The following is an 11,845-nucleotide window of genomic DNA, read 5'->3' as shown; positions in this document are numbered from 1 at the left end:
ATGACAACCTTCCCGGAATCAATTTTTTTTTTAATTTCTGTTCCCGGGAACAGAAATAGATAGAAAACCCGTTTGGTAAAACCAGTTTATTTTTTTGTTCCCGGGATGAACCGGATTAATTTTTGTGCTGGAGAACATAAAAAAGAATCAAAAAATTTCTGTTTTTTTTTTCCCGTGCACAAAATGAGAAACACTTATCTCTCTTAATTACTCTTCATCTCTACCATCATTACCACCACCACCATCATCCCAACACGACCACCGCCACCATTGTCGTCGCCGCCGTCGTACCACTAGTGCTGTCGTGAACACCCCCCACCACCACGATGCCACCGCTACCATCACCATCACCATCACCACCACCTTCACCCATCACTACCACCATGCCACCATCACCACCACCACCACAACTACCACCGCTGCAACCACCACCACCATTATCACCGTCACTGTCACCATTATCACTGTCACTGTCACCATCACAATCACCACTACCGCCATCAACCACCACCACCATCATCGCAACCACTGCCGCCATTGCCATCACCACGCCACTGCCACCACCACCACCACCATCATCGCAACCACTGCCGCCACCCTACCATCGCCATCACCACGCCACTGCCACCACCACCATCGCCACCACTACCACCACCACAACGCCACCGCTATCATCACCACCACTGTCACCAACCACCACTATCATTGTTGTAGCCACCACCGACATCGCTGCCGCCACCAACCACCACCACCATCGCCACCACTACTGTCACCTACCACCACTGCCACCGCCGCAGCCACTGCCACCACCACCACCTCCATGATGCCATCACAACCACCAGACGATACCACCGCTACCATTGTCGTCGCCACCAACCACCATCTCCACCACCATTGTCGCAGCCACTGCCGTCACCTCAACCACCACCAGCCCCACCACTACCACCGTCGCTGCCACCATTACCACCGCCTTACCGCCGCCGCCGCAACCACCACCACCATGCCACCCTCGCCGCCACCACCACCATAACCACACCATATGGAAAGGAAAGTGATGATCCGAATTTTTTTTACATTTAATGGGAATTATTTTTTTATTATATTATTTGTTATGTTATCAAACGCAATTCTCATTCTCGGAATAAAAATAGAACATGTTATCAAACACATTTTTTTTTCTCATAAACTGTTCCAAGGAACAGAAATAGAAAAGAATTGTTTCTTTTCAGAAACAGTGCTAGGGAATAGAATGGTTGTCATGCACACCGTAAGGGAATATAATGCCGTCATGCCTCAATCATCATACTTCAAATTTCAGTCATGGCCCCTGAAACATAACTTCATTGTCGAAAGCCACTATATGATTTCATTGAACTAAATCTATGTATAGAATTTGTAAGGATGATTATGTAAATTAGTATTGTTACTTTTATGGCTCCAGGAAGCCCGTTTGTCTCAAAGGAATAAAATTATAAAAATTAAAGTTGACTTTGGATGATGACTTCCTTCAGAAATTAATCAGTCAGATCTACAAAATTTTAGGTATTTTATGGAGGTCATATTTTCATATTGTGGAGGTCAAAGACCTCCACAAAAGACATTCGTGACATCCACACCAACCCCCAGTTTTGCCTACGCCACGGCATATTTTGTGGCAGCGTTGTGTGCAACGCCACAATTTGTTGGAGTATTTTCTGATGGTCCCAGACCCCCACAAATGTTACACTTTCTAGAGGTTCAAGACCCCCACAAATGTTATATTATTTTTGGAGATTTACTAACCTCCACAATATATTTGACTTTTTGTCATTCAAAGACCCCCACACCATTTATCATTTTTTGGAAGGCATAGACTGCTATAATTTGTTTATTATTTTGGCAGATTTAAACCTCCACTAAATACTAGTTATCCAAATTTGATAGATTTGTATATCATAAATTTAGAATTGAACCCCATCACTTGATTTGATTTGTTAGCCAATTTATTTTTAGAGCATCCAGTTATTACTTCTCTTCATCTTTTTTCACATTTTTCGAACAGTGACTTGACATAAGGATCAGAATGCATTAATGAAATGTATATATTTCTGATCAAAAAAAATTTAGGATAGAAATGTACCAAGTCATATAAAAACTCTGTAAAGAGAACATACAGAGAAAAAAAAATACGAATCACGTGTTTTTATTTTTATGTGTGTATAAATTGTAACTTTATCTCCTACTAAATGAATGGTATATCGTAAAGAAAGAATCTAATGTCTTTTTAAGGGCAACAGGAGAAGCTATCCATTGTCCAGAGCAAGTTAATGCCACAGCTTACACCACGAAACTTCTCAGGCTCTTGTCCCTGCTCACACTCTTCTTCTCCTTGTTGTTCATCTTCCACACACAAGCAACAAGTATCTCTGTTGGCCCGCTGCAACTGACACATTTCAAATAAATCCAAAACAACCATTCCGAAAATTCAGCTAAGCAAGCACGATTACGTTTCAAAAACTTGTAAAAAAGAAAAAATGGACCTGATATCTGTAAGGATAAATATAGTCAGAGGTGAGTTTAACGAATTTGCACTTCATGATGCCAGCAGGACCACCTCTGAATCCATACAATCATAGCCTTGTAATCAACAATGCCTTTTATAACCTGAAGAAGAGGAAATTAAGTGAGAAAAGAAACAAGAATAAGCTCTAACTACACGCTCAAAGTTGAAACCAAACCATAATGTAGACAAGCATTAGGGAAGAGGGAAAAAAAAACTTTAAAACACATTCCTTCTATAAGGCAATAGAAGACCAACTCACGGATATTAACATGATACCTAATGGGAGGGAAGGGGAAAAAAAGGCGCAAAAAACAAACAAAAACAAAAACTCAGAAGCAGAGGAAGAGTTTTCTGAATCAGCGAAAACAAAAGATAATAAGTTGGCTCGTCCTCTCGAAATGCAAAGATACAATTATTATTAAATAGGAATCAATTTATTATGGTACAATTTTGACGTAACTCAGCAAACTCCCTAATTATACAACATTGCTGTCACTTTCACTATAAAAAAAATTAAAAAGAAAAAGAAATATAATAATACTGATATTAAATTGAAAAATAAAATTAATCCTGACCCAGCCCTCTGAAAAAATAGCTTATCTATGATAAAATGAAGTTATAAGATAAACCATTCATGCCTAAAGACCAAATTAACATTTTAGTTTTATTATCATTATTATTAGTAATAAAAAAGACCAAATTAAAATGTTAATTATGCATCCGATTGGGAAAGGGGCAAAATTATTTCGTTTAGGATTTGTTTGAGTTCTATATTTTAAAAAATCATAATCAGGAAGAACTAGTTCACTATTTATTTATATATTCATACATCAAAGCTCATCATGTTCATCATCGCTTTCCTGATGCCCATCTGCATCAACTGTGTTGTAAAAAATAAATTCATGATCAAGCATCTCCTGGAGTGACAATTTTCCATCTTCATTATCATTAGCCTGCACAAATAGAACCAACAATCTCACATATTCAAAACTACCTTTTCTTTTCTTTTTGTAATTAAAAACTACTGTATATTTATGCAGTTCATGGGCATGTTGAGGTATAAATGAAGAATAGAATCGGAAAATATAAATTGACAATGTAAATAATTATTTACATTGTCAATTCAAAAGTTTAATTTATTAGGTAATTCTTGTATTAATAATATTATATTTCTCTAACACATCTTCTCAAACAAGAGTTTATTGAACTTGAAAGGATGACAATATATAAATCTATTATCGAATTCGCGGCTACTTAATCACAAAAACTTGATGAGAGAATATTTAAATATGTTATGTGCTTGGCTACATTCCTATTTTTCGCCATTCTCATTTCATTGAATCATTGCCTTCTATTTGTATTCCAATCCCGCAACACACAAACTTTTACAATTCATGAAAAGTAACTAACCTCATTCATTAAATAGCACGTGAAATATTTAGCATAAACTAGCTCTCCAGGGTAGATGTAAGGAAGTATCGGTATCAAATCTTCAGGTGACAATAACCTACCAAATATATGCTAATGGTAAGTTTAGAACAACAAAAACAACATTCCTTAGCACTAAACCAGTTATATACAGCTTATATCAAAGAATGAAAATTCAATTTATAATTGTTGATTCTGTAGAAACAAAAACGCACAAAAAATAAATTCTAACTCCGTTCAAGCTAGATTTAGATCCCGCGAGGTTTGGCCTTGCCATCTATAAAAACAAAAAATTACATTACTCACAAGCATATTTCAAGACAGAATAATGCAAAGAAGTGTGTGATTTAAATAGAGAGATGCTATTTGTTCCAATAGCAAGCCACCAGTCCCTAAAGCAAGAAAAAAATTCACCAATAAAATAATTATTATGAATCAGAGGTCAAATGATAACTTCCATAAACCTTGAGAGAAGAAATCTTGCAAGTGGGCTTAAATTGCTATTTGAATGAAGTTCCTTGTTCTGTTGTTTCTGTTAGAGTCTCTTTGTTTTTTGTCCGTTAGAAAATTCAATGGTCTTTTAAGTTTGATGTAACGGCCATGTGCTGCACTAAAGTTGTTTGATGATTCTTAACGGTATCATAATGGGTCAGTTTTGGGTAGTATAATGAGTCATTAAGTTAGAGTTTATTTGGGTGTAATGTGTCTCTTAATGTTATGTTTTTCAGTTTTAGTTTCTGATTTATATTAAGTTTGAGTCAGTTTATGAAATGTGTATTCCCTCTTCAAACATTGTGAGTTATATTTCTGCATCTTAATTTTTCTCTATCAGTGGTATCAGAGCAAGGTTGAGAGTTAAACACGTGAGGGAATTGAGTTGTGAAAAAAAGAGTAAAGTGAAGAGTCATGGCCACAGATTCTAATTTTGTGCAAGCAGCCATTCCACGTTTCGATGGTCATTATGATCATTGGAGCATGTTGATGGAGAATTTCCTTCGATCCAAGGAATATTGGGATGTAGTTACCAATGGTGTTGTTGAACCAGCACTAGCAGAAGGAGCTCAGTTGACAGCAGCACAACGAGCAGCTCATGAAGCAGTAAAGTTGAAGGATTTGAAGGCGAAGAATTATCTCTTCCAGGCCATTGACCGTTCTATCTTGGAAACCATTCTTTCCAAAGAAACTTCCAAGGATATTTGGGACTCCATGAAAAAGAAGTATCAAGGCTCTGCAAGAGCAAAGAGGCAGCAGCTTCAAGCTTTACGCTCGGAATTCGAAACACTTCGAATGAAGTCGGGAGAATCAATTGCAGATTATTTCTCTCGCGTGATGACCATTGTCAATAAAATGCGAATTCATGGAGGCAGGATAGAAGAAATAACTGTCATAGAAAAAATTCTTCGATCATTAACAGCAAAATTTAACTTTGTTGTTTGTGCTATAGAAGAATCTAAAGATATAGATGATTTGTCACTTGATGAATTGCAGAGTTCATTGGTGGTGCATGAACAGAAGTTCAAACAGGAAGACACAGATGAGCAAGCATTAAAGGCTTCTACCGATACTCGTTCCAACAATTTTCAAGGAAGGGGTAGAGGTAGAGGTAGAGGCAGAGGTAGAGACAGAGGCAGAGGTAGAGGAAGGTCCACTAATTTCAGAGCCAATAATGATCAATTTCAAGGCAGAGGCAGAGGAGGAGCCCCTGATAAATCCAAGGTAGAATGTTTCAGGTGTCATAAATTTGGTCATTATCAATCTGAATGTTATACTAAGCTGCCAAATAGCAAAGAAAAAGAAGAAAGTTCAAACTTTGCAGAAAAGGAGGAAGGTGAAACCTTATTGATGGTTGCTAAAGATGAAAAGCAAATTGAGCCAGATGTTTGGTATGTGGATACTGGCTGTAGCAACCACATGAGTGGTAGTAAGTCTTCTTTCTCTCATCTGAATGAAAATTTTCAATCTACTGTGAGTTTTGGTGATCATTCTACTGTGAAAGTAATGGGAAAAGGTGACATTAAAATAAAAACCAAGAATGGTTTTGTGGAAACAATATCTAATGTATTGTATGTTCCTGATTTGAAAAGTAATTTATTGAGTGCTGGCCAATTACAAGAAAAGGGTTATGTGATCACTATTAAAAATGGTGTTTGTGAAATATATGATTATGTTAGAGGTGCTATTGCTGTTATTCAGATGAGTTCAAACAGATTGTTTCCATTAAAGATTGAAGGAATCCAATCTAGTTTAATGGCTGAAATGAAAGATCCTTCATGGTTGTGGCATTTTCGCTATGGCCATTTGAGCTTTGGTGGGTTGAAGACGCTCCAACAGAAAAATATGGTGACAGGCCTCCCTCAAATCACAATTCCCCATTCCTTAGTATGTGAAGAATGTGTTGTTAGCAAACAACATCGTTCTGAATTTGCAAAAGGAAACTCATGGAGAGCAAAGGGAATTTTGCAATTGGTGCATTCAGACATTTGTGGTCCAATAAATCCAATTTCTAATGGAGGTAAAAAATATTTAATTACCTTCATTGATGATTTTTCTAGAAAAACGTGGGTTTATTTTTTACAGGAAAGTCAGAAGCTTTCTCTACATTTAAAAATTTCAAAGCTCGTGTGGAGAATGAGACAAGAAGGATGATACACTTCGCACAGATCGTGGTGGTGAATATTGCTCAAAAGAATTTGAAGCTTTTTGTGAAGAACATGGCATCCGAAAAGAGCTTACAACTGCGTATACACCACAACAAAATGGTGTATCAGAGAGGAAGAATAGAACCATCCTCAACATGGTTAGAAGCTTGTTGGTAAGAGGAAGAGTTCCAAAGACGTTTTGGCCAGAAGCAGTAAACTGGTGCATTCATGTCTTGAACAGAAGTCCAACCTTTGCAGTTCGAAATATGACGCCAGAAGAGGCTTGGAGTGGGAGAAAACCAAATGTGGATCACTTTAGAATTTTTGGATGCATTGCATATGCTCATGTCCCGGAACAGAAAAGAAAAAAACTTGATGACAAGGCTGAAAAATGTGTCTTTCTAGGTGTAAGTGATACATCTAAAGCATATAAATTATTTAATCCACTGACGAAAAAAATTGTGGTTAGCAGGGATGTTGTTTTTGACGAAGAAAACACTTGGGATTGGAATATGCAGCAGCCTACCGAAGTTCTTTGTGATATTGATTCTGAACAAGAGCAAATTTCAGCATCTAGTATGCCTGAAAATTCGTCCATTGCAACTTCTTCAGCTAGTCAATCCTCACCAACAGTAGTTGGAGTTAACGAAGAAGAAACTCAATCTCTTCGTCGTGTTAGAAGAAGGCCTACTTGGATGGAAGATTATGAGGTAACTGGAATTGAAGATCCAATTACTCACTTTGCTTTGTTTTCAGAATGTGATCATGTGACTTTTGAGAGTGCTGTCAAAGAAGAAAAATGGCGAAAAGCAATGGATGCTGAAATTGATGCAATTGAGAGGAATGATACTTGGGAGTTAACTGATCTTCCAAATGGACACAAAATCATTGGTGTGAAGTGGGTGTTTAAAACAAAGTTAAAGGAAAATGGTGAAATTGACAAGCACAAAGAACGCTTGGTTGTCAAGGGGTACAAGCAACAATATGGGATTGATTATACAGAAGTTTTTTCTCCTGTTGCGAGACATGATACAATCAGGTTGGTGGTTGCATTGGCTGCACAAAATTCTTGGCCTATTTACCAGCTAGATGTCAAATCGGCATTCTTGCATGGGTACTTAGAGGAACAAATATTTATTGAACAACCCCCTGGTTATGAGAAAGTTGGAAATGAGCATAAAGTTTACAAATTGAAAAAGGCACTTTATGGACTAAAACAAGCCCCTCGAGCTTGGTATAGTCGCATTGAGTCTTATTTTCTTAAGGCTGGTTTTATAAAGTGTCCTTATGAACATACACTCTTTGTTAAGATTGGTGATGAAGGAAAAATGCTTATTGTTTGCTTATATGTAGATGATCTTATATTCACTGGAAATTGTGATGTTATGTTTGAAGAATTTAAAAAGTCTATGATGAATGAGTTTGAAATGACTGATCTTGGTATGATGCATTACTTTCTTGGCATAAGTGTAGCACAATCAAGTGATGGAATTTTTATTTCTCAAATAAATATGTGGAAGATATTCTAGACAGGTTTCAGATGAAGGATTGTAATCCTGTGCACACTCCAGTTGAATGTGGCTTGAAGTTACATAAAGATCATGGAGGAAAGAAGGTTGACAACACCTTCTACAAACAAATTGTGGGAAGTTTGATGTATCTCACTGCAACAAGACCAGACATAATGTATTCTGTGAGTTTAATTAGCAGGTATATGGAAAATCCTACAGAAATACATTTGTTGGTTGCTAAGAGAATCCTTCGCTACTTGCAAGGAACAAGAACTTTCAGGATATTTTACAAGAAGGGTGTAAAATCTGATTTAGTGGGATTTACTGACAGTGATTATGCAGGAGATCAAGATGACAGGAAGAGCACATCAGGTTATGTTTTTATGATTGGTACAGGTGCTATTTCTTGGGCATCGAAGAAGCAACCAATTGTCACTTTGTCAAGCTCAGAAGCTGAATTTGTTGCTGCTACAGCTTGTGCATGCCAAGCCATTTGGCTAAGGAGAATTCTTGAAGAACTTCACTTCCAGAACCAGTGTTGTCTCCATACTTTCTCAGTCATCTCTTCAATTGAGATATTCTTTGTCTCTGGAATTAGGAAGATAATGAATAATGACATGGCAAGCACCCAAGCCGAGAAGAATAAGAAGATCCCGAACTTGAGGTGGCACAACATGGACAAGAAAGCTTGTGCAATGATAAAGGTGAAGAGCATGTTGGTGACCACGACCACACTTTGTCCGGCTGACCTAGCCTCTAGTGGGAATGTCTCACTGGGAATCAGTCACCCAAGTGGGCCCCAAGACCATGCAAAAGATGCCACGAATGTGCAAACCATGACCACCACCAGCATGGCAATTCCATTGCTCAAGCTATCTGAGTAGTCTTGTACCTTTAACCCAAGTATTATTCCAATCACCATTTGAGACACAAACATTTGAACACCAGCTTCCAACAGGAGCACCCTTCTCCCTGCTTTGTCAACTAAGAACACATAAACCAATGTGGAGAGAACATTCACAGCTCCTGTGATCACGGCTGAGTATAGTGAAGCATCATGCTGAAATCCCAATGTGTTGAACTTAACATATCGAAATTATTGCAGGAAATTCTTATTGTTCAACCGGTGACTAGTGATCCGCATGACTAAGGGTTCTCCAGAGGACTGATGCTTAGAGACAGTCGAGGAAGCGAAAAAATGATCTAAGGATGTCATGAAAGAAGAGAGAGGATTTGACCTTTGACCCAAAAAGTCAAGTTGTTCCTTTTGGAGATCTGACCTCTGAAACAGGTAGAGGAGAGAGCCGCGAGTGGTTCTAGGCAGGTCGTGGAGAGAAAAAGTATCGGGGAGGTGGCGTGTGAGCTATAATTTCCGATGAATAGACGCGTGTTGTGGCTGACGGTGATGGGTCCGATGGCATTCGACTTGTTAGAACTTTCTGAGTTGAATGGTCAATCCACCTTCTCGATTGGAGGTTTGTAGATATGGTTTCTGAGTTTGGGCAGAAGTTGGGTGGTGTTTGGATCAGTGTTATTAAACTCGATTCGAGCATCGACCTGGTTGGGCTACTAGGTCACTGGTCGGACCGGTTGATCCGGATATATATAAATATATATATAATATATATAAATATGAACATATATATTTAATTATATCCTCCATATCTAAAATGATTTAAACAAGATTCACTAAATAAGCTTAAAAATTTCGCGCTCACACTTTTACAAGTTCATAAAGCACAAATAAATGAAAATGCACGCTATTAATATGTCAATTTAAATTGCAACTCAGAATCCTCATAAGCATACCTTTCAATGACATTCAAAAGGTCAGATGTTATGAACTCATATTTTTCAAATTCATCTACATTAAAAGACATAGTCACATTCTCTTAATTTATTGTTCTGCAAATTGCTTCAGTATTGAAAGCTGAAATTTAAGTTTATTGTAGAAGAGTATACTACTAGCAAATAAAATTACAAAAATTTTTAAATGAGTTCTACATTTTTTCTGACAAGATGAAATAATTTTGGTTTTTACGTTTTTTTTTATTTTATAAAAACACATGACCCAACCGGGTCACTGGGTCACCAATTTTGACCGGTTTTGGCAGGTTTTGTTCGAGTTTGACCAGGTTCGATGCTTGACTTTAATCGGTCTGATGCTTGACTCGAATCAGTACGATGACCGGTTCGCCGAGTTGTGGGTGGACCCAGCTGGGCGCGCCGAGTTTCATAACACTGCTTTGGATGGTGTTTTAGCCTTGAAGATGGCTAATCTAAGGTAGGAACAAACTTGCTCTTGATACCATATTGAAATATAAAAGAATTTTTTTTTTTGAATTGATACAAATAATTTTCACTGACAGAGACATTTATATAAGAAAGAATGAATATAAATAGATAAAGATGACTCAACAATGAATCATTAGTCCTATCCACTAATTAATAATAAATAAAAACAAAAATATTTTAGTCCTAATTTCCTACGATTACATCATCTCACAGTTCAGCATACCAGAAAAGTAACCATTGTCATTTCATAAATACGTGTCAATATCTTTGGGAAAATTTGGCTCATATGCAATCTTGTGACAAATTTTTGTGCGCCAATTTTCCAGTTGTTGTTGCCTCTTATGTTTCCTATTCTGCCAATCAAATATCATTAAGTGTTACTGCAAATTAAATTACAAGAAGATTGCGTTGAACAATACCGGTTGAATTACACTGTATGCTGATATATACTATCCATAATACATAGTGTAATTTGTAAACAAATTTTTTATAAATATAACTTTCCCCATGTTATGTATACAAAATTTTTAAGATAATAAAACAATAAAAACACACATTCTTTTTATTGTTTTATCCTATAGAATTAAACTTGAACTTTTGTAGGATGTGGGGTCGATTATGTGGCTGCAAGTATCAACGAAGTAATATTCGAAGTAATGTATTTCCACGTGTATGTGTATATGGCCTCGATCGAATTTAATCTTCCATAAATCTCTTCCAGAACCAGTGTTGTCTCCATACTTTCTCAGTCATCTCTTCAATCGGGATATTCTTTGTCTCTGGAATTAGGAAGATAGTGAATAATGACATGGCAAGCACCCAAGCCGAGAAGAATAAGAAGATCCCGAACTTGAGGTGGCACAACATGGACACCAAGTATTATTCCAATCACCATTTGAGACACAAACATTTGAACACCAGCTTCCAACAGGAGCACCCTTCTCCCTGCTTTGTCAACTAAGAACACAGAAACCAATGTGGAGAGAACATTCACAGCTCCTGTGATCACGGCTGAGTACAGTGAAGCATCATGCTGAAATCCCAATGTGTTGAACAACACTGGAGCATAGAACATGATCGCATTGATGCCAGTCATTTGTTGGAAGACCTGTACCAATAGAAAATTCAAAATAACAAAATTAATCAAAACACTAATAATTAACAAATTCTTATATATGTCCGCCCATCACTTGACAATTTAAGCTTATGTATGAGTCAAAATAATATTGTTCGATTTATGATTAATATTAATGACAAATATGAAAAATAACCAGTAGTGACCTGCAACAAGATGGCAATGATCAAAGGAGGACGGTTGTGGCGCATTAAGAGGTTGGTGAAGGGGTTCTTGACCTCTTTAGCCACTTTACTAGCTTTAACAATATCATCAAATTCGGGGTCAACATTTTCTACACCACGAATCTTCTTGA

General features: G+C 37.2%; 1 long non-coding RNA gene and 1 pseudogene across 1 annotated transcript; both read right to left on the bottom strand.

Annotated features, from left to right (window-relative positions):
- Positions 1-2,122: 2,122 nt before the first annotated feature.
- LOC133300861 (uncharacterized) lies at positions 2,123-4,087 on the bottom strand. Its single transcript, XR_009750108.1, has 3 exons — positions 3,953-4,087; positions 3,372-3,495; positions 2,123-2,643 (listed from the first exon to the last, which is right to left on the bottom strand). It is a non-coding gene; the product is annotated as an uncharacterized LOC133300861 (long non-coding RNA).
- Positions 4,088-8,640: 4,553 nt separating this feature from the next.
- LOC133300862 (sugar transport protein MST4-like) lies at positions 8,641-11,837 on the bottom strand (annotated as a pseudogene).
- Positions 11,838-11,845: the final 8 nt, after the last annotated feature.

This window comes from Gastrolobium bilobum, unplaced genomic scaffold, assembly GCF_033153095.1.
Source record: "Gastrolobium bilobum isolate Gb01-03AN ecotype WA unplaced genomic scaffold, APGP_CSIRO_Gbil_v1 utg87203, whole genome shotgun sequence".
In the NCBI taxonomy this organism is placed as follows: domain Eukaryota; kingdom Viridiplantae; phylum Streptophyta; class Magnoliopsida; order Fabales; family Fabaceae; genus Gastrolobium; species Gastrolobium bilobum.
This window is presented reverse-complemented; position numbering and strand designations above follow the sequence as displayed.